The sequence below is a fragment of the Topomyia yanbarensis genome, chromosome 1 (assembly GCF_030247195.1).
Source record: "Topomyia yanbarensis strain Yona2022 chromosome 1, ASM3024719v1, whole genome shotgun sequence".
In the NCBI taxonomy this organism is placed as follows: domain Eukaryota; kingdom Metazoa; phylum Arthropoda; class Insecta; order Diptera; family Culicidae; genus Topomyia; species Topomyia yanbarensis.
Window position 1 is genome coordinate 30,310,699 of NC_080670.1, and position 19,180 is coordinate 30,329,878.

Here is a 19,180-nt window from a genome sequence, read left to right on the forward strand (position 1 = left end):
AAAAATAAGGGATAAAAAACGCATAAAACTTAAAGGGCCAATTAAAAACAGAACAAAAAGTATAATAGAAATAAATGAAAACGACAAAAGAAAAAAACACAAGAGAATGACAAGAATAAAAACCGAAGGATAAGGAACAGAAATGAAAAAAGAAAACAAAATAACGAGAAATGCAAAAACCGATGATTAAGTTTTGAATAAAAACAGAAAACAACGTAAAGAAAATATTGAAAAATAAATAAACAATTGACTTAATAGAAATAAAGAAAAAATAAAACAGAAAAAACTTCGATGACAGTAGCAGTAAAATACAAAAAAGCAGCACAGGTAAAATATTAAAGGAAAGAGAAAATGAAGTAATAAACGAAAGAAAAAAATTATGTAAGGTTTAATTATGGAAAGTAAAAAATGAAACCCGCTTTTGGAAGGCATTTTGGCATCAATGTGCGACGTTATTCCCAGTAAAACAGGATAGGGTAAAACGTGAAAAGTATATAAATAATACAAAATTAACCGAAAACAAAAATACGAGCAAAACAAAACAAAAACAACTAAAACAAATCGAAAACGACCAATAAATAAAAGAAAAAAGTAATTAAAATTTTGAAAAAACGAAAAAAGATTGAAAACAAAAGTATGAAAATGAAAAATAAGCAATAGGAAAAATAATCAAAAAGATAAACATAACAATAAAAGGAACATATCAGAAAAAGCAATGACAAATAACTTTTTAGTACATACATTCCGCTAAGACCTCCGTTCGCGCATAGATAATGACAAATAAATTAAAAGAGAAACAATCAAAAATAGCAACAAGTAGGAAAAGCACGACAGAACAAAAAATGAAAGAAGCAGTTAGTAGTAGTTACTGACAAAGAAAAAAAAAAGTAATAATAAAAATCGGTACAAGAGAAATAAAAAAGAAGCCAAATGCAGAAAACAATAAGTTGGAAATGATAAAATAAAACGAAGCAGAAAAAAATGCTTCCAAGAGGAGTTTCACATCCTTGATCACACTTGAGTACTATGGCTCTAAATTTTCGTAACTTTCCCTACTGAGTAATCTCCAGCTAATTGAATGTCATTGAAAAGTAACGTAAAAGTAATGCAAATTTATTTGCATAATTTAGTGAAAAATAAGTAAATCTGTAAATTTATGTAAGATGGAAAAAACAATTTAAGACTTGTTTGATGCTGTCCAACGGGGAGCACAAACGAAAACGTGAAAAAATCATCCCAGAGGAAGAATTGCAACCTGCAAGCCTTAGAACTCCGGCCCAATGCACAAGCACTTATGCTATCCCTGGACTATAGTGACGTCCCAGGAAGAACACATGATTATCGCATTGGCGACAGTGATCGTACCTTGCCTCTAAAGCGAGATGACACACACATAAAATAAATCATTTGTTTAGCTTATATTTTCTGTTGTCTTAAATACATTATCCACAATTTTACATCCCGCAAGGAATCGATTGTGAAACCTACCGAAATAGAAGGACCAAGTCTTTCCTTTCGTTTTACAATTTTGTTTTGTTATACATTTTTTTTACTCTCAAAAAGTCAAGGGGTCTCAGAGACCCGGCGGGTTACAATTCTCGAACTTCAATAAACTAGTAAAAATAAAGAGCAATGGTCCAAAGTTTTAAGGGTTTCAATTAATTCACTGATAAAATGACAAAAAAAAAACGCTGGGTCTTAGGGGCGATACTTGTTGAGGTCATGATTTGCCTTTTTGAAGGTTCTCAAACTCTTTTAATATTGGACATTTTTACACAGTTTACGTTGTACAGCGTACACTATAAGCAATTTGCACATGTTTGCCGATGTAAGATTTATGCGCTTTTAACTTTTATTTATTATTATTTTCGCGTCGTTTAGTACATTTTTGCAGTTTTTTCATTTTTATCAGTCTATTAAAACCACAACGTACCTTGCAAACTTTTTAAATTTTTGATATGGTCCGTATTTTTTAAATATTTCTACTTAACCATAATAAGATACAAGATGTGTAAAACGGCAACTAAAGTGTATATAATAGTTGAATTATAGTAACTGGAATGTTTCATGCGTTTAAAACATTTTAAACGATTTCTCGCTTCACACAACAACAAAGGTTCTACAAGGTAGCCATCTGTGACCTCATCTATTTCTTATTTCCAATAGTAAAGAAGATATTTTACTCGGACTCTTGCTAAAATCGTACATTATTACTCATAATGAGTGTCAAATTTCTCAAATCCAGCCCTGCCTGGCAGAAATCGTGAAAGGCAACGAACGTTGGATCGTGTTTCATCGTTTACAACCAAGTAGGCGTTTAATATACTGCCACTAACTCGCAAAAAGCCTATCTATCTAGGACCTGCCTGAAAAAGGCACCGCTTGCTAATTCGCGTTGTGTCATCCATTGCCATGCTTCCGTGCGGCTCGCCGCAATTCGTACAGTGGATTTAAAGATAGAATCCAAGTAAAAATAAAAATCTACATTTATGCTAATGATTGAGCACCCGTGGATGGTAATTTCCGTCGGCCACCGAAGATATCGCAAGGCCCTTTGACCGAATGCTAAAAAGGGCCATTAATCATATCGGCAACCACATGGCGCAGTATTGTGTAACGACCGATTGCTCAACCAATTCTGCGTTACAACTGAAATAAGGGAAACCTAAGCACGACACTCTACTATCAATTGTTGATCAATTAAACCACCAATGGCAATCGACGTCGGCTGGTGTGAACACACGGTGATTAACGTGTTCCCGGCCCAGCTCCCAAAAAACGCATTACGGAAATGGGTTTGGACTTGTCCAATTTGGCACCGACCAGGAGCGGAAAACATTAATAACATGGTGGTCCTCTTTTTTGCCACTGTTGCTGCACTCGCTGGCCAGACCACTTCCAAAACTGTCGGGCTTTATTCTATACCAAAAAAAATGTTCCCAGACAAAATGTCTAGCCACATTGCCAGTGTGCTTTTGGACACAATCAGTGGCAGCAGCAACCGGACGGAACAGTGACTGTGGGAATGCAATTTGGGAATAGTTAGTCTGAGTTACGAGATGGATGAGGGAGAAGGAAAGTTTCGCAGTGTTTTCTTTCTGTCAGTGGGCCGGAAAAGTTGGTTTATGGGCTTGTCGGAAAATTATCACTTTTTGTGCTGTGACAATTTCAGGTCTTTCAACCGACAAACTGCTTAGAAACAGTGTGACTATTTTGCTACAACCTATCGAACGCCAACAATCCGTAAAACGGTACCGTAAGTACCATGAGCAAACACGGGTTATCCAAACACTCGACCACCTAACAACACCTTCTTTCGAGTTACTCCAGACACCGCGCAGCTCAGCCAGACAGTGTTGACAGTCGTTTTCTTCTCATCTCACCCTCGCCAACAGCTATCCCAGCAGTCAAAGTCATGGTCAATTATTGAATATTAAATAAACGTTTCACTGGCAACATCATCACCCACCTGTTCACCCCTTTACCTACCACGCTAAACTATTTACATTCCAATCCAAGCAGGCTGTAGCCGGGTACGACACAACGCTCGCTAATGGGCACTGATGGTTGGCAATATTATGCATTGACCTATCGTTAAAAAAACACCTAAACAATCATCGCCCAGTCCTAACAGCAGATTACAGCACCCTCATCATCAAACCCGGGGTACGAATAATCGGTACTCTGAGTTCGCACGTAGGTGTCTCTCCCGTTCAAATTTGGACAGCTAACAAAAATCTTCGCTTAGACGGTCCGATGGTCCAAGTTGGCGATGGCAGATATTTTCTTTTTCGAAGGTCTAATTAGCAAGTAGTCGAGTTGTCTTTCGACGACTGTCACGATTAATGTATGTATGTATGTACGTGCTAAAAGCAAAGTCAATTTTTTGGTATATTTGTTTACCTAATGACTGCTAATCGAGGGGAAGCAGAGCTGTTCCACGATCCGTCACTGATGGGTGATCAACGGAAACGTGCTCGGAGCGGATTCAATCGACATGTGATTCACTCATGAATGGAGATTTATTATCGCCGATCAGCTCGGAAATATAATAATGGAAGATTATATTAGCCTGAGTCAGTCGGTTTACGTAAGTTGTTGCCAATTTGCTGCTAGTTTTGTTGTGACGATAGATGATTTAATGTATGCAACTAATTGAAGCTTGTACGTACTGCATTCAAGATCAAGTGCAAGGTCTGCCTAGGTTACGAGCTTATCCAGGCCTGAGGCTGTGGTAATCGATCTATAGCGAAATTGAATTGGAATTGATTATTACACCAAAATGAAACACTATTCTGTTTGTCACAGATTTTCCTTTTTTGTCTGCATAGTTTTTTTTTAAATTTATTAATTCTATTGCCTTTTTATTCCCGTCAAATTTTACGATCATTCTAATTCTCATATTTGGCAAGCTCACTTACTACACAGCATCACAAATCAATATTGTAAAGACATAATTGTTATCAACTTGGCACTGGTCCATTTCTACGCAGCAGCAAATTGCTTGCCAAATCACAAGCTTTTGGAGCCTTTTATTCCTGTTGCTAGTCAGAATTAAATTGGATATCAACAAATGCTTTTGTTCTACATTGAATGATTACACTGCACAGACATTATTAATCGTCGAAATTGTTAAAATTATAATACTAAAATAATAGCAACAATAGCAGAAATCCAAAAAATACAACCCATGTGAAAATGAAGAAAACTAAAAACTTAAAATAATCGTATAATAAAGTTGCCCAATATTGACAGTACTTCATGTCACAACTTTTTATCCTCTCCTTTCTCTTTTTCTTCTGCCCTTTGACACAATTTCAAAATTGTTTTCATCAGGACAAGCGGTACATCACGTTCTACCTTACTCTCACTCCTCAGTACGTCATTAACCCTTAAATGCGCAATGCAGTATTAAGACAACATTGCAAAAATCATCTCAAAATTATTATAGTAACGTATTGAAGCTATAAGACATTTTTTTTACAAAATTTGGTAAAAAAATGATTTGAGCCTTTAAAAGTCAAACATCACAATTTAAAAAAAAACCCTCCCACTGTTAAAGCGTAACATAATGTATGACTACTATACTTTCGCTCAGGATTGAATGCCGATGGAACGTAACTGGCTCTACGAAGCAATCTATGGCGTTATCAGAATGGTTTATACGATGGCCTCAACTTCATGTGCAAACTTAGATAAAGAAACTGTAGCCAGATCCTAACAAAATTAGTATTGGAGGTGTCAAGTAGTAGATCCACCTAGACGATGGAGTACGGTACAAGATTGTCGACGAATTCATATATCGAACAATGTATGGTTTGCGTAGTTAACGAAAGCCTGGTGGTCTACAGACGTGCACCAAACTTGCGCTGATACTCCCTGTTTCACTGTGCGGCTACGAGACCTGTGTGTTTGGAGAGAGCATACTATCGAGTTCACATAGTTTTTATGGGAAGAATTTTACGTTCAATACACGGCAAAACAATAGAAAATGGAAAATTGTGTAGACCACGTGAACCACGAGCAGCACCAAGTGTATTAAGCTAGACTTGTAACACGAATACCGGATGATAAACCAGCTAATTTTAGGTTTTTTTTTATTTTTGATATAATATGATTGTAGATTAAGTTTTAAAACTGTCATTTTGCGGTGACACGCTAAAGTTTTGAGATTTAATAGTTTGATATTTTTCTTTTTCTCTCTTCTTTTCTTTCTTTTAAGAATTTTTGAAATTTATAATTTATTTCTAGTGTTCAGTATTTTCTCAGCTTTTTCTTTGTTTACTTTCTTGCTAGCGTTTTTTTTTTGTTCTTGGTTTGTTCTATTTTACTTAAAGACTACCCTCATCCCTTACCCCTTTTCTGCTTATTTGAATTGCTTCCATATTGATTTTACATTATTTCTTGCTCTTTTCTTGTATTCCTCTATTATTTGTCTTTGTATCAGGATTGTTAATACGATACATTTTTCACGATAATTTATCGGCGTTACTCGTTAACGATAATGTATCGTCATCGGAAACTCCGTTAACGATAATGTATCGTCGCCTTCATCGTCATCGTCGATAATTGTATCGTCGTTTTCATCGTCATCGTCGGTTCATCGATTATCGCGATACATTTTGCGTTACTTTCCCATTTATTGGAGTTGAAGTTGATCCGGTTAACTTTCAATTGTTTAGAAATAAATACCTATTGAAGGACATGTTGTTGGCAGTTGAAAATCAATAGTTTTGGACATTTTCTATGCACAGCGGGGTCCAACGATGCGTCAAAATGAAATTATTTAAACTTTTCGGGACAGTGTATAATATTGAAAGGAAAGTTGTTGGCAATTGAAAATCAATAATTTTGGACATTTCAATACGCAGAAGGGTCCGACGATGTGTCAAAATTGAATTTTTCAACTTTTCGAGTAAGTTTGTGCACAGAAGAGTCCCAGGTGCACAGTGTTTCCAAGCGGCAAAACGGTGATCAAAATTGTTTTGACCATGGAAAAAACAAAAATTTTGAGCTATTGTGTAATCAGTAATTTATATCACGCAAAATTGTAGTGTATTGAAAAAAAACTTCTAAACCACTATTATTAGGCCATTCACAAATTACACTACACATTTTAGTGGTGTGGTGATTAACAGATTTTATTATAATTTTAATTTAAACTAGAAGATTTCGGATTTTAAAAAAGAGAATATAGATACATATTTCCAATGTTTGATTTCTCGCTGACAACATTGACTGCGCTCTGCTTCTCGCTAAGCTGGACTTCAACGTTCCTGGTAGGTCTCTACGGAGAATAGACTTCTTTCGGCGCTCTACTCATCGCACGCAGTACGGCCAGAATAACCCGGTAGATGTTTGCTGTCAGCTCTTCAATAGCGTTTTTCATCATTTTGACTTTAACTTAAGTAGAGAAATGTTCAAATTGAAAATAGGTTTAAGTTAGTACAGTATTTCAGTCTGTACGAAAATTTACTAATTCGAAGACAATATGTATCTAATTACCTTTTCTAGTTAGTAAGCTTTTAGCTCCCTCCTCCGTTTCTTCTCTACACTATGTAACAAGATGCTTCATTCTTCCTTCTTTTACCCTTAAATATGTAGTGTAATTTATGAACGGCCTCATAATAGAGTTTTAGTCGTTTTTTGAATACAGTGAAGACCCGTTTTATCAGCCCCTTGGCGAATTTTAGGCTGATAGAACGATGACATTGGCAAAATCGGCACATCTTTTTTTTCTGGTTCTGAAGAGACGAAGTCGAAACGCAAACACCTGGACTAACATATTTTTTCTTTCTTTTTAATATTGCTTTTTGGGCACTAAAACATTCGATAACTTCTAAGTTCTAATAGATACAAATAAACTTACATTACAAAAATTCTGTATTTTCTTATTCTGAACAAAATCTTGGAACATTTTGAAATTCTAAAAAATTACCAGGAAAAGTATTTTTAAAAAGCAATTTTCAGGGGTATATCAAAGAAATTTCCACAAATGTAATTTAAAATCGACAGATAGACACATAGTCTCTTCAGCGAAGTTAATACTTAAGATATTCTCAACAACTTTGCCAAAGAAAGTTTTTTTTTATTTTCTTAAATGACCAAACAAAAACTTGCTGCTCAGCTTTAGAGGGATTAATCACCCAACTAATACTTTTTAAATGCAAAAAAATATAAATAAACTTTGCTGAAGACACTATAGCTAAAAAATGTTTTTCGTGGTTCAAAGAATTTCTTTCACCTTTTTGCCACTTTGGAAACACTGTGCACTGGTGAATCCTCCTGTGAATTGAAAATGTCCAAAACTATCCATTTTCAACTGCCAACAACCTGCCCTTCAATATAAAAAGTCCGCGAAAAGTTGAAAAAAAATCTATTTTAACGCACCGACGGTACATTGAAAATGCTTAAAACTATTGATTTTCACTTACCAATAACTTCTTCAATATAATAAACTTTCACCAAAAGTTGAAAAAATCAATTTTGACACATCGTCGAACACCCTGTGCATAGAAAATGTCCAAAACTATTGATTTTCAACTGCCAACATGTCCTCCAATAGTTATTTATTTCAAAACAATTGAAAGTTAACCGCATCAACTTCAACTCAAATAAACGGGAAAGTAACGCAAAATGTATCGCGATAACCACCGATGAATTATCGACGATGACGATGAATCCGACGATAAATTATCGTTAACGGAGTTTCCGATGACGTTGACGGGTGGTTAACGTTATCGACGATGACGATTAATTATCGATTAACAACCCTGCTTTGTATCCTGTATTTGTAATTTTAGAAGTTGTTCTTTCTTTTCTCTTTCAAGAAATTTGACTTTAATATTGAATATAAAGTCAAACGACGTGCGTTGAAAAGGCTTAAAAGAGACTTAGTTAAAAACAATTCCATCATTTGTTTCTTTTTATCATTTTAGTCTTCATCTTTTCTTTCAATTTAACTTTCCTGTTTTTTCTTTGCATCTTTTACTTATATGCTTTTTTCCCTTTTTGTTATTTTCTTTCTATATTTCTGTTTTCTTTACTATGTTCTGCTTTTTTCACTATCCCTTTCTTTTTGTCGTTTTCCTTTTCATTTATCTATTTCTAAATTATTGTATCGCATTTTGTTTCATTTTTCGTAATATTCACTCACTCAATTTTAATTTTTAACTTGTTTTTTTTTTCTTTAATTATGTTGTGGTCCTTAATTTGTTTATTTTCTTATTTCAATGTATTTTACTTCCCTTTTTTTCTTTTAGTTTCTTTTTTATGATGATTTTTTGCTCTTATTTTGACATTAAAAATGTCTTACTCCACTATCTGGGGCTAGGTGTCATTCTAAAATCTAAACTATCTCCCATGTAACGAAACTATGTAAGGTTTGCACGCTTATAACTCCGATATTACTAGATGGATTTTAATCATTCATACACCAACCGATTCAGAAACACCTAACTTAAATATTGGTAATAATTTAATATCTCCCCAATAAAAGTAGACTTTTGGAAATTGGTAAAATTAAAAAGTTCATAAAAAACGGGAAAAATACCATTCGTGAGGCAGATTTCTCAGACACAGCCGTCAAAAGAGGGCAGCTTAGTTGCTCAATGAAACGCGAAAAGTCATAAATAGAAGCAACGCATGTCCGTTTAAATCAGTTGTTGCTCTTATCCCACACGAGCAACGTCGTCTCCGGGCGATGCAATAAGCGCTATCGATTTTCGGTAACGTTGGCATTTGCACACACTCGCACCTAAGTGACTAAACCATATCAGGGTTGCCAAAATTAAATCTGTATTTTTGTCCTAAAAAATCTTTTCATCTGTATTTACTCTTCAAAAAATCTGTGTCGATATCTGTATCGAATCAGTTGAGTTGTGTAACCTTTTGCTGGATTATCTATCGAAGATATTAATTTTTGTGGTTTAAATCAGTCAAGCATGGATCTGTTTACATTTTCATAAAAAAAACACTACAAGTCGTTCTGATATTTTACATCAAGAAACTTGAACTTTGTTTATTTGTTTATTTGTTCAATACATCAACAGGCATATCAAAGCCCCAATGATGTTGACTTAAATACAAGTCTAGTTACTAACAATCAAGTACACAAAAACAATAGTCATACAATAATTAAAAACAAATAAAAAGGTCAAGTGTTGTTAGCTAATTGATTAAATAGTCTGGAAAAACGTATACGCAGATTTTGTCGAGAAGCGTTGAAATCAAATGCCGTAGCTGTCTGGTTAAAAGTGATGACTTCATACATACTATAGTTAGCGCGTCGGAATGGTAATCTGAGCAAAACGTTTATGTTGATTTGTTCCAGAATAGCTGGGGCATCTATACGACCTTGCAGAGTGTCAGCGATGAACAAGGCTCTTGCAGTATTCCTTCGAACATGTAGGGGCTCTAGTTGAATTAGCCAACACCGGTTTTCATAGCGAGGTAGTCGGGAAGGATCTCTCCACGGCAATCTACGAAGCGCGAAACGTAAAAAGCGACGCTGAACGGACTCTATTCTCTCAATGCCATTATTGTAGTTTGGACTCCAAACTTCAGAGCAATATTCTAGAATTAATCGCGATAAAGAACAGTAGAGCGATTTGAGACAATAGATATCCGTAAAATTTTTGGCTATTCTGAAGATGCATCCCAGTGCTCGAGATGCTTTACCAACTGCATAGGAGACGTGCTGTTTAAACGTAAGTTGAGGATCCAGAATCACTCCCAGATCTTTAACGTGACTGACGCGTTCAATGTCTGTTTCTAGTAGACGGTAGGTAAAATGAATCGAATCTTTTTTCCGTGAAAACGATATTACCGAACACTTCTTCGGGCTCACGCACATGCGGTTCGTGTTACACCAATCAGCAAAGACATCAAGCTGCTGTTGGAGAAATCTGCAATCTTCAATTGACCGAATTAGGCGGAATATCATCTGCGAAGGACAATCGTGGAGTCTTCAGAACTAGATGTACATCATTGAAGTATAGCAGAAACATCAACGGTCCCAAGTGGCTTCCTTGAGGTATTCCTGACGTAGAAATGAAGGTGGGGGCCTGACAATCTCCTATGATAACCGCTATCTCTCGGTCTGTGAGGTAGGATCGAAACAACTGCAAAACACTACCATTTATTCCAAATCTCTCCATTTTTGCGATTGCGATATCGTGATTTATCTTATCGAAAGCGGCAGATAAGTCGGTGTAAACAACGTCGGTTTGAGCACGATGTTCCATACTCTCTGTTATGTAGGATGTTAAACACAGCAGGTTAGACGCTGTTGACCGCCCGGACGTGAAGCCGTGTTGATCGTCACTTAGGTACTGCTTACAATGAGCCTGAAGAGGTTCCATAATCACCAGCTCGAACAACTTTGAAACTGCACTCAATGAAGTTATTCCACGGTAGTTATTGACGTCTCGCTTATTACCCTTCTTGTGGACAGGGAACATGTTCGCGTATTTCCAGCAAGACGGGAACTTTATCGATGTGTACAATGGAAAAATGATCTTCTTCATTTAATGACTTTTGTTTATATATAATGTTATAAACATTTAGTCGACCAATGTAGCTGTCGAATTTTCGAAAAAATAAAGAATTAACAAAGTCACAGAGCATTACAATTAACGTTTCTGGAAGTAGTCTACAGCCAGGCGTTTGCTGGGTGCTAACCTGAGTGTATTACAAACCTTTACCTTTCAGAGTGAGCGACCAATCTCAAAAGTGAAGATATATTTTAATATAGAGGGCCAAACTGAGAGAGACAGAGAGGAAGTATTACTGAAACTGAAAAAAAATATTTCTAAAAATACTTTTTGTAACATCATTTCTCAAAAATCTGTATATCTGTACATACACGGAAAAATCTGTATATCTGTGCATACAGATTCTTGGTCTGAAAATGGCTGAAAAATCTGTATAAATACAGATTATTCTGTATTTTTGGTAACCCTGAACCATATACCATATACCATATTAGTTTATAAATAGAGGTGACGCGTACCCGTTTGAATCAGTTTTTGTTCTTATGTCGAACGGGTAAGATCATGGCTGCAGCGTCTGGGCACTACAATAAGCGGTAGACGCTATGCATTTTCGGCAGCGGTGGCCGTGTGCGGATTTGTCGGGTACCAGCATGGTGTCACAGAATGATTTGCAAAGTGGGTGGGCGGGGTGGTTTGGATTTAATTCAATACGGTGTGTGCTGCTTAAGAGTGTTGCGTTTGAAAAAAATATATTTATTTTTATGCATGCGTAGGGTAAAGAGCCAATTGGTTTTCATGTTTCATATTTCGGTTATATGTTTTTTATCAGTAAGGCATCTGACAACGTGCTTCTGTAGTTATTGCACTGTTCAGCAGCGTAGTATTTTATATAGGAGAGTACACTCAGGTTTTTTACGCGGATTTTGAAATTTACGCGGTTTTCATTAACGCGTTTTTTTTTTAAATTTACGCGGTCTTCATTTACACGGCCTGTATCCCCTGCGTGAAAAATCTGAGTGTAATTGCATCGGAAACAATCACATTCCCAGCAGAACTTTTTGTTTTCTAATTTCAAACACTTTTGTTTCGTACTGCACACAACGGAAAATTTTAAAACAGAACTTACCGTCCCAGCAGCAGTTGAAGCGGGTGTTCTTTTTCGATTCAAATTCAAGCCATGTCTTAAGCGTTACTGGACTTAAAATTGTTTTCCCAATTTTACCAGTCAGAATATCTGTCCTACCCTATGTATTTAAAACACAGTTCTACACTCAAAAAATAATTCACTTTGATTGTATCTGAATTTTCACGTAAATGAATATTTTCCATCTTTCATCGTGCATTACGTGATTCCTTTAAAACACATTTGACAATCCTGTAGGAATTATTTGATTCACACATTTACGTGATACAACGTTGAACGTTAAAACACAGTTCACGTGAATGTCCTGTGTGAAGCAACGAGAAGATGGCTGAAAATTTATTCTTTGTGGCAGCTAGCGATATTTCATGAGCGGGCGAACAATGTTAGCATTGCAGGTAAATAAAGTTTCAATTTAGCAGCACTTAAATACCATTTACAATTACGATTGCAGAAGCTGCCACTTCCGCCAACGGAAAAAAATGTACCAGAAGAAACGGAACCAAGTTGAAATCGGTTGCCAAGGAACCCTCTGAAAATAGCAAGCCTGAAGAAAGTATTCACTGCAACGATAGGTGATGGAAGATAGTCCCTGTTGACGTAAACCCTGCTTCCTTTAATTCCAATCAAAGCAAGATAAACAAAGACGCGGCCAAGAACAGCGGTTTAACAATAAGGTAACTAAATCGGGATCTGAGGATCCCTTTTCAAAATAAGCGAGCCCATTCCTTCCTTTCCAAAAAAGAGAACCCCTTTGCTTCCTGCTTTTCTATTCGTTCTTACCTTTCTTTACCGATTCTATCGTTAGTTAGAAATATAAAAACCGAAAAAGTGAACGGTTCTTGATTATTGTTTTGTTGCGGTTTTATTTGATCAGTGGGTAAAGATGTTTGATCCAGTACCAGGAGAAACAGGAAGAACTCCGGTGCAAACAGAGAAAATAATTTGTTACTGTGTTACTTCCTTTCCATTTGGATAGCAAGCCGGACATAACAGGTGGACGTTTTTTTGGTCCGTATCAGAACTGCCATTTATCCAGATTTTCTGTACTATACAGATTTTTAAGCGCAGATACAGACATGATATAGATTACAGATTTAATACAGATTTTCATTACACAATTCATATTCATACAGATTTTTTGAAATTTGAATTGATGCTGTTTTGGCGGACCCTTTAAAAAAATGAACCGGGAATGTACAGATAACGTAAAATTATTCATTTTGAATTCCTTTTTTAATACTTGAATTTATAGCAGATAATACTTCAAACTTTTAAATTGTCATGAATTATCAAAATTCTTTTGCTTTATTGAAATACAGACCAATAAAGGTTTTTTTATAACTATGATACAGATTTTCAACAATATCATCTGGCAGCTCTGCTCCGTAATAAACAAAACTTTATTTTTATTCCGTTTTGTTACTTGAAGAAAAACAGAGAAGTAGTAATTAAGGTTTTTTCAGTACAAAAAGTGATTTAATATGCTTTCCTTATTTTTAGATTTCATGGTACAAGTTGCTGACACCGGAACACGTTTTTCTAGTTTGTGTACTGCTGATAGCGAAATTCTAATCATGAATGAAACAAACGGTGGTGTGTAGATCTTTTTGAGAATTTTCAATGACCACGCCGGCAGAAAGCTTTCCTTGGGGGGACACGAGTCGATCCAAGAATGTAGGTGATGATTCTGAATGGTAATACTATTAGTTAGAATACTATTAGAATATTAGTGTCTGCGCACGGAACTGAACCGTCACTGAAACGGTGTAAATAATCACTGCCTATATTACACGATATAAGCATAGTAAACCGTCCAAATACTAATATTTCCATTGTTTAAACGGATGATGGTTATTTTTTCAAGTGTTTTCTTAATTTCATCACTTTCAGTTGAATACGACGTTTGAAAATTACAGCATCCTGCAGCAAAAGAACGCCATCTATAACACCGCTGTTTCGAAGTACTACGGTTTCTGTTGAAGCGTGGAATGATAACCGCTACTCTACGAAACACGATTGGAATCCCGCCCGAATGACACATTCAACACAAACGTGGAAAATGTACACCAAGATAGCATAAACGATATTTTCCAAGAGTATACAAGATCGAAATTTGCTTTGCTATGACATTAAAGGATCGTTATGTAATGGTTTGGTCCATGGAGGAAATTGAAATCACTGGTGGAGGAAAAATAACTGGTCCGGATGTGCATTGGTCGAATGTTTACTTGCTGGTTGATTTGGCGACGTCATTTCTGCTTGGTGTGCGGAAAATGTTAAGCTAAAATGCATCTAATTTGCCCCCACTGGCTACAACGGAGGTGTAAATCATTTAGAGATATCCGTTCTCAATATAAATGAGACTATTGATAAAAGCGTACGTAGAAAAGCGACTTTAAATCATCCAACAGATGCGAGAATTGCTCGAAAATTAGAATGATATTTCACTGTTTATATGTAAAAGATTGATAATGAAAAATCATCCCGAGTCGTTTTCTTAGATGACAAAAAGTATGCTTGTGAGATTAACGATCTTTTGCACCTGCAAAAAGTGTAGAACCAAATACAAATATGATGGAACTCTTCTACACCTTTGAAGGTCCAAATGAAGCAAACATAAAAAAAAATAACTAAAGCGAGGAACATTTCAACACAAGCCGAACGACACCAAACTATTAGTTGATTTCAAGCCAATATTAAATTTCAGCAAAACAAAACTGGACCGAAGAGTGACTACAACGGTCAAGGTTGTCGAGTCTCATTAGAGTACAGCTAGAAATTGAACCGAAATTCTGACTGGTTCTGGCTATTTCGGAGTATTCCGGCTCCAAGTAACATAACCGATTCTAATTAACATCACTGATGCTACTGGAGCCGGAATAGTATAGATCCAGCCAGAATTCCGACTCTTTTTCCGGCTGGACTTACTGGGATGGCTCGTCCGAATTTTCTCCCAAAAAGAAAGGGGAATTTTATGCCCTATTCATAAGATTGCCGAGTTTTGTTCGATTTTTGACACTAGCCGTCACTCTTCTTACATACACTGTGGCCGATACCACTGTATCACCGGAAAGGCTTACCAACGGTTTATGGTGCTACGTGGATACTCATATTTGCAATCGTTCAACGTGGACTGGCAGGCGGTGTCGCAACTTTGCTTTCTAATTAAAAGCAGGTAATATTGATGTTCCACTGTTAATATTATAATTATGCAAAATCTAACCTCTAATTGCACTGTAGGAATTACTTCACTTGGTATTCAATAGTAACGAGGAATTCTTTGGTCCGGTATTGTACATGGTGCTTGGCAATGAACTGTTAAATACCATTTGCAGCGATGTTGACAAAGCAAACGACCGGAATGGGGGTGCAACCTTTAGCGAAAGTTAATGAGGCTGGTAAGTGAGCAACATACTACGGCCGTTATTTTGAAATCTTTAGTTTTGTACAGCATTCTGTTTGGTCTTTCACAGATATTCAATTAAAATGTTCCAGCTCTAATTTGCAGCTACGCATTTCGATATCTAGGGTCAGATGCATTGAATGTGGTCGACATACATAGTGTCACATGCTAGCGGCAATAGGAGCACGATGTACTGCCGCTATACGCATAAATGTCCCATGTGCTATGAGATTCCATATCCACATGGGACAATTATACGTAGAGCGGCAGTGTAGCAGTTGTGATTATGGTGCACAATAAAACTTGGTTTGTGGATGCCACAGTAGCGACATATGTATGTAGGATTGTCCAAGAGCCGCGAGATGATCTCAAGATCCAACATTGTAAACGGTGATGGCCCACTCTGAAAACCCGTGCTGGAATGGTACTCATACGGTCTTCGGAATGTGATCGTCTTGGATTTCTTGTCTGCAAGGCAGATTAGGATGTTGTGCTATTGTGCAGGTAAACAAACACCTCATATAAGTTAAAGATATGCATTCCAACTATTTTATCCCTCTTTTACAGATAACCATATTTAGTTAAAACTTTCTCAAGGAACTGAAAATTTGTAACATGATACAGAGCACGGACTTGAAGAAATTGTAACAACAGAAGGATGAAACCGGCAAATTAGATGAGTCAAACAAAAAACGCCATCACATGCTAAAGAAACAAGCGGAGTCGCTGATGGTAACTGACGTGTGGTATACCTGCGTTAGTGCAGGTACTACAACGCATTTAGTTCAGCTCAATTGACGAATCGTCAGTCAACGGAGCTTCAGTGTACGCTTCCTGTCAAACTTGGGGTCATAGTTTATGAATAGAATCAGTATGGCTAACACAAGTCCGTTAATTTAGTTCTAGATACTATTACATCAGCAGCAACATTCTAAAATAAAGAATAAATTGTAAGACATATTCATACAATACACGAGTCGACTAGCGATAAGAAAGTACTTCAGCGCTGCGAATAGCGCCTCCATTTTATTTTCATGCAACTCGACCATTTTTTTTTAATTGCATCAAGATTACCAATATTTTAAATAAGATTTATAAATATTTTCAAATGCATAAGGAATGACGAGTTTTATAGCAATACGTAACGAATTTTATATAACTGACGAATCGAAGTTCATAAAGTTGCAACATCAAGAAAACCATAAGACATACTAATGAATCCATAAGCTTATTCGTTGCGGCAAAAAAATGAATCTCGCTAGTACAATGTTCAAGTTAACTACTGTTCATTATTCAAATCCACTCAAATAAAATAAGGTTGAAAAAATCTTACCAATAAAAATTACAATTCTAGGCGCACAATTTATAATTAAGAGTAAATATGTATTTTATATTTAGTTATTGCAATAAAAGATTTAAATAAAACGAAGTAAACCGCTTTCGTTTTTTTGTAATGAGTAATAATTTAGAATACCTGCTTGCAATATACGGCTTCACGTAATTATTACGTTTGGCTTCAAATAATTGTTATACTTGTTTCACATAATTGTTACGTTTGGTTTCATGTATATGTTACGTGAATTTCCGTTAATAATTATGTCAAAAATACGTAACTATCACCTGATTAATCAAATATTGAAACTGGTTTTATTTTACCGGCCCACCAGATAGAATTTACGTGAAAAGTGCGGTGGATGAGATTCACATATGTTTTCATGTAAAAGCAACATGATTTATTTTTTGAGTGTAATTGCGTTTTAAGGTATACAACAAATACGGTTGGGTATACTAATTTAAATTTTAAAATAAATCTGTTTTAAATTATGAAACAAACCGCTGTACTGAAGATATAATTATGTTAGTCCTATTACCACATAAAACACCTATATAACATAAAACGCTGCAGAATTGGTTTAATAATACAATGTTTACACTACAGAGTTATAACACGTTTTAATAATTAGCAACAAGAAAAATGTCACCAAGATAGCATAAAAACCCGTTTTAACTGGTAGTGCGAACGTTGCATAACAATGTAATTTATCAAATAATTTCATTTTTCCACCACTAATCGATCAAGAAATACTTACACTTAAGATTGTTTACTTAAGTTCATTAGTACATTATTGAAAATTTAAATGGAAAATGAAATTTCATATTTTATGGAGAATCTGTATATTTCCGTTGGCGGGCGTGGGTTTCCTCATCACAGCTCTCAATATGGAACTTTTCTTTTGAATATATTTTCTGGACAGACCAGCCTATTTTTACTAGATGGATCAGCCAAATAATGCCAATCACCTAGTGAGATACTTGATTAATTAATAGATTACCGTTAAAAGACCTTCAATTCAGTTCTTAGTCGACCGTTACCGGTAGTAGACGTAGTTGAACGGCGCTACGCTACAAGTATTTATTTGATTAATTTAATTCAAGCCGCGCGCGATTTTCGAAAAAAAAATAGTCAGCATTATGTCGTGCAGTGTTCGATCGTGTTCAATTAGTGATGATCGTTTTTTATGGAAGTGCGAGTTTTGCAACAAATCGTATCACGCGGCCTGTGTAGGAGTGCAACGGCACCAAGAGCATCACATCACGTCTTTTATGATTCCTCTATGCTCGGATTGTCAGCATAATCTTAAAACGGGGATTGACACACGTAAAGTGCTTTTCCAACAGGAGCAGCTCTTTAATTTAATCAAGACGCAAACGGATTCCAATCTTCGAATGGCTGCTGACATCAAAAAGTTGAACGCATTTGGTGAACTGTTCGATAACATTGATCACCAGCTAAAAGAAGCGGTGACTAATGTAAATAATATCACCTGCGCGAAAGTTGATTATGCGGTGTCAACATTATCGCGCACTATGGAAAACAACGCGGTCAATAAGGCCGATGAGCTCGTTGTTTTAAAAAATCATATAACGTCATTATTCAACATATCTATGGAATCCACAAGGAAGCGCATTGAGGAGTACGTGGTGGAGCTCACAACTGACCTGACTCGTGAGCTAAAAAAAATATGCTGCGAAGTTCAAAATTTAAGCGTATTGACATGGCGTCTCAATGCAACGAACATACCGGTAACCAGTCGTTTTCTGCTCGTGATGCTCTTGACGAAATAAAATCACAAGCCAGCGCTGTTGGCGACGATATTTTAGACGAAGTAAGGGCAATTGCCGCGACAATTAGTACCCTGGAAACCAGTGTTAATAATGCTCGTTTGACACCTGCGGTGTCTCCCCCCAGTCTGATGGACGAATTGACCGTCGTTTCAAATAAAACTGCTATCTCAGGTTCGCAGCATAATCAAGTGGCAAAAGATGGATGGCGCACACTTGGTTCGAAAAGAGTGTGGCGCTCCGACTGGTCAGAATATGACTTACGTAAACAGCGTCGCATTAAACAACAAAAAGAGAAAGATAAAGCAGCAAAGAGTAAAAAATCGAGAAGAAAACAGGGTACAAGATACAGCAATATCAACAGTAATAACAATAACAACTACAACAACAAAGATAGCAAGTGCAATAAGAACAGGAACCGCAATAAGTACAACAATAACAATAATCACAACTACAACCAAAATAGAAACAACAACAATAGCAATAAAAACAACAGCTACAAGTCCAATAATACCA

The 19,180-nt window shown here is 36.2% G+C and overlaps 1 protein-coding gene and 1 long non-coding RNA gene across 9 annotated transcripts in view; one reads left to right on the plus strand and one right to left on the minus strand.

Annotated features, from left to right (window-relative positions):
• Positions 1–19,180, minus strand: part of LOC131677221 (tensin-1) — a 659,813-nt gene that overhangs the window by 558,382 nt on the left and 82,251 nt on the right. The window lies entirely within an intron of this gene.
• LOC131677223 (uncharacterized) lies at positions 12,319–16,894 on the plus strand. Of its 4 annotated transcripts, none has more exons than XR_009303304.1 (7): positions 12,319–12,533; positions 12,590–12,812; positions 13,639–13,832; positions 14,029–15,313; positions 15,379–15,536; positions 15,590–16,045; positions 16,109–16,894. It is a non-coding gene; the product is annotated as an uncharacterized LOC131677223 (long non-coding RNA). The 4 variants fall into 4 exon arrangements; XR_009303303.1 differs by having other exon boundaries at positions 12,320–12,533; positions 13,639–13,812; positions 15,612–16,045; XR_009303301.1 differs by having other exon boundaries at positions 12,322–12,533; positions 15,612–16,045.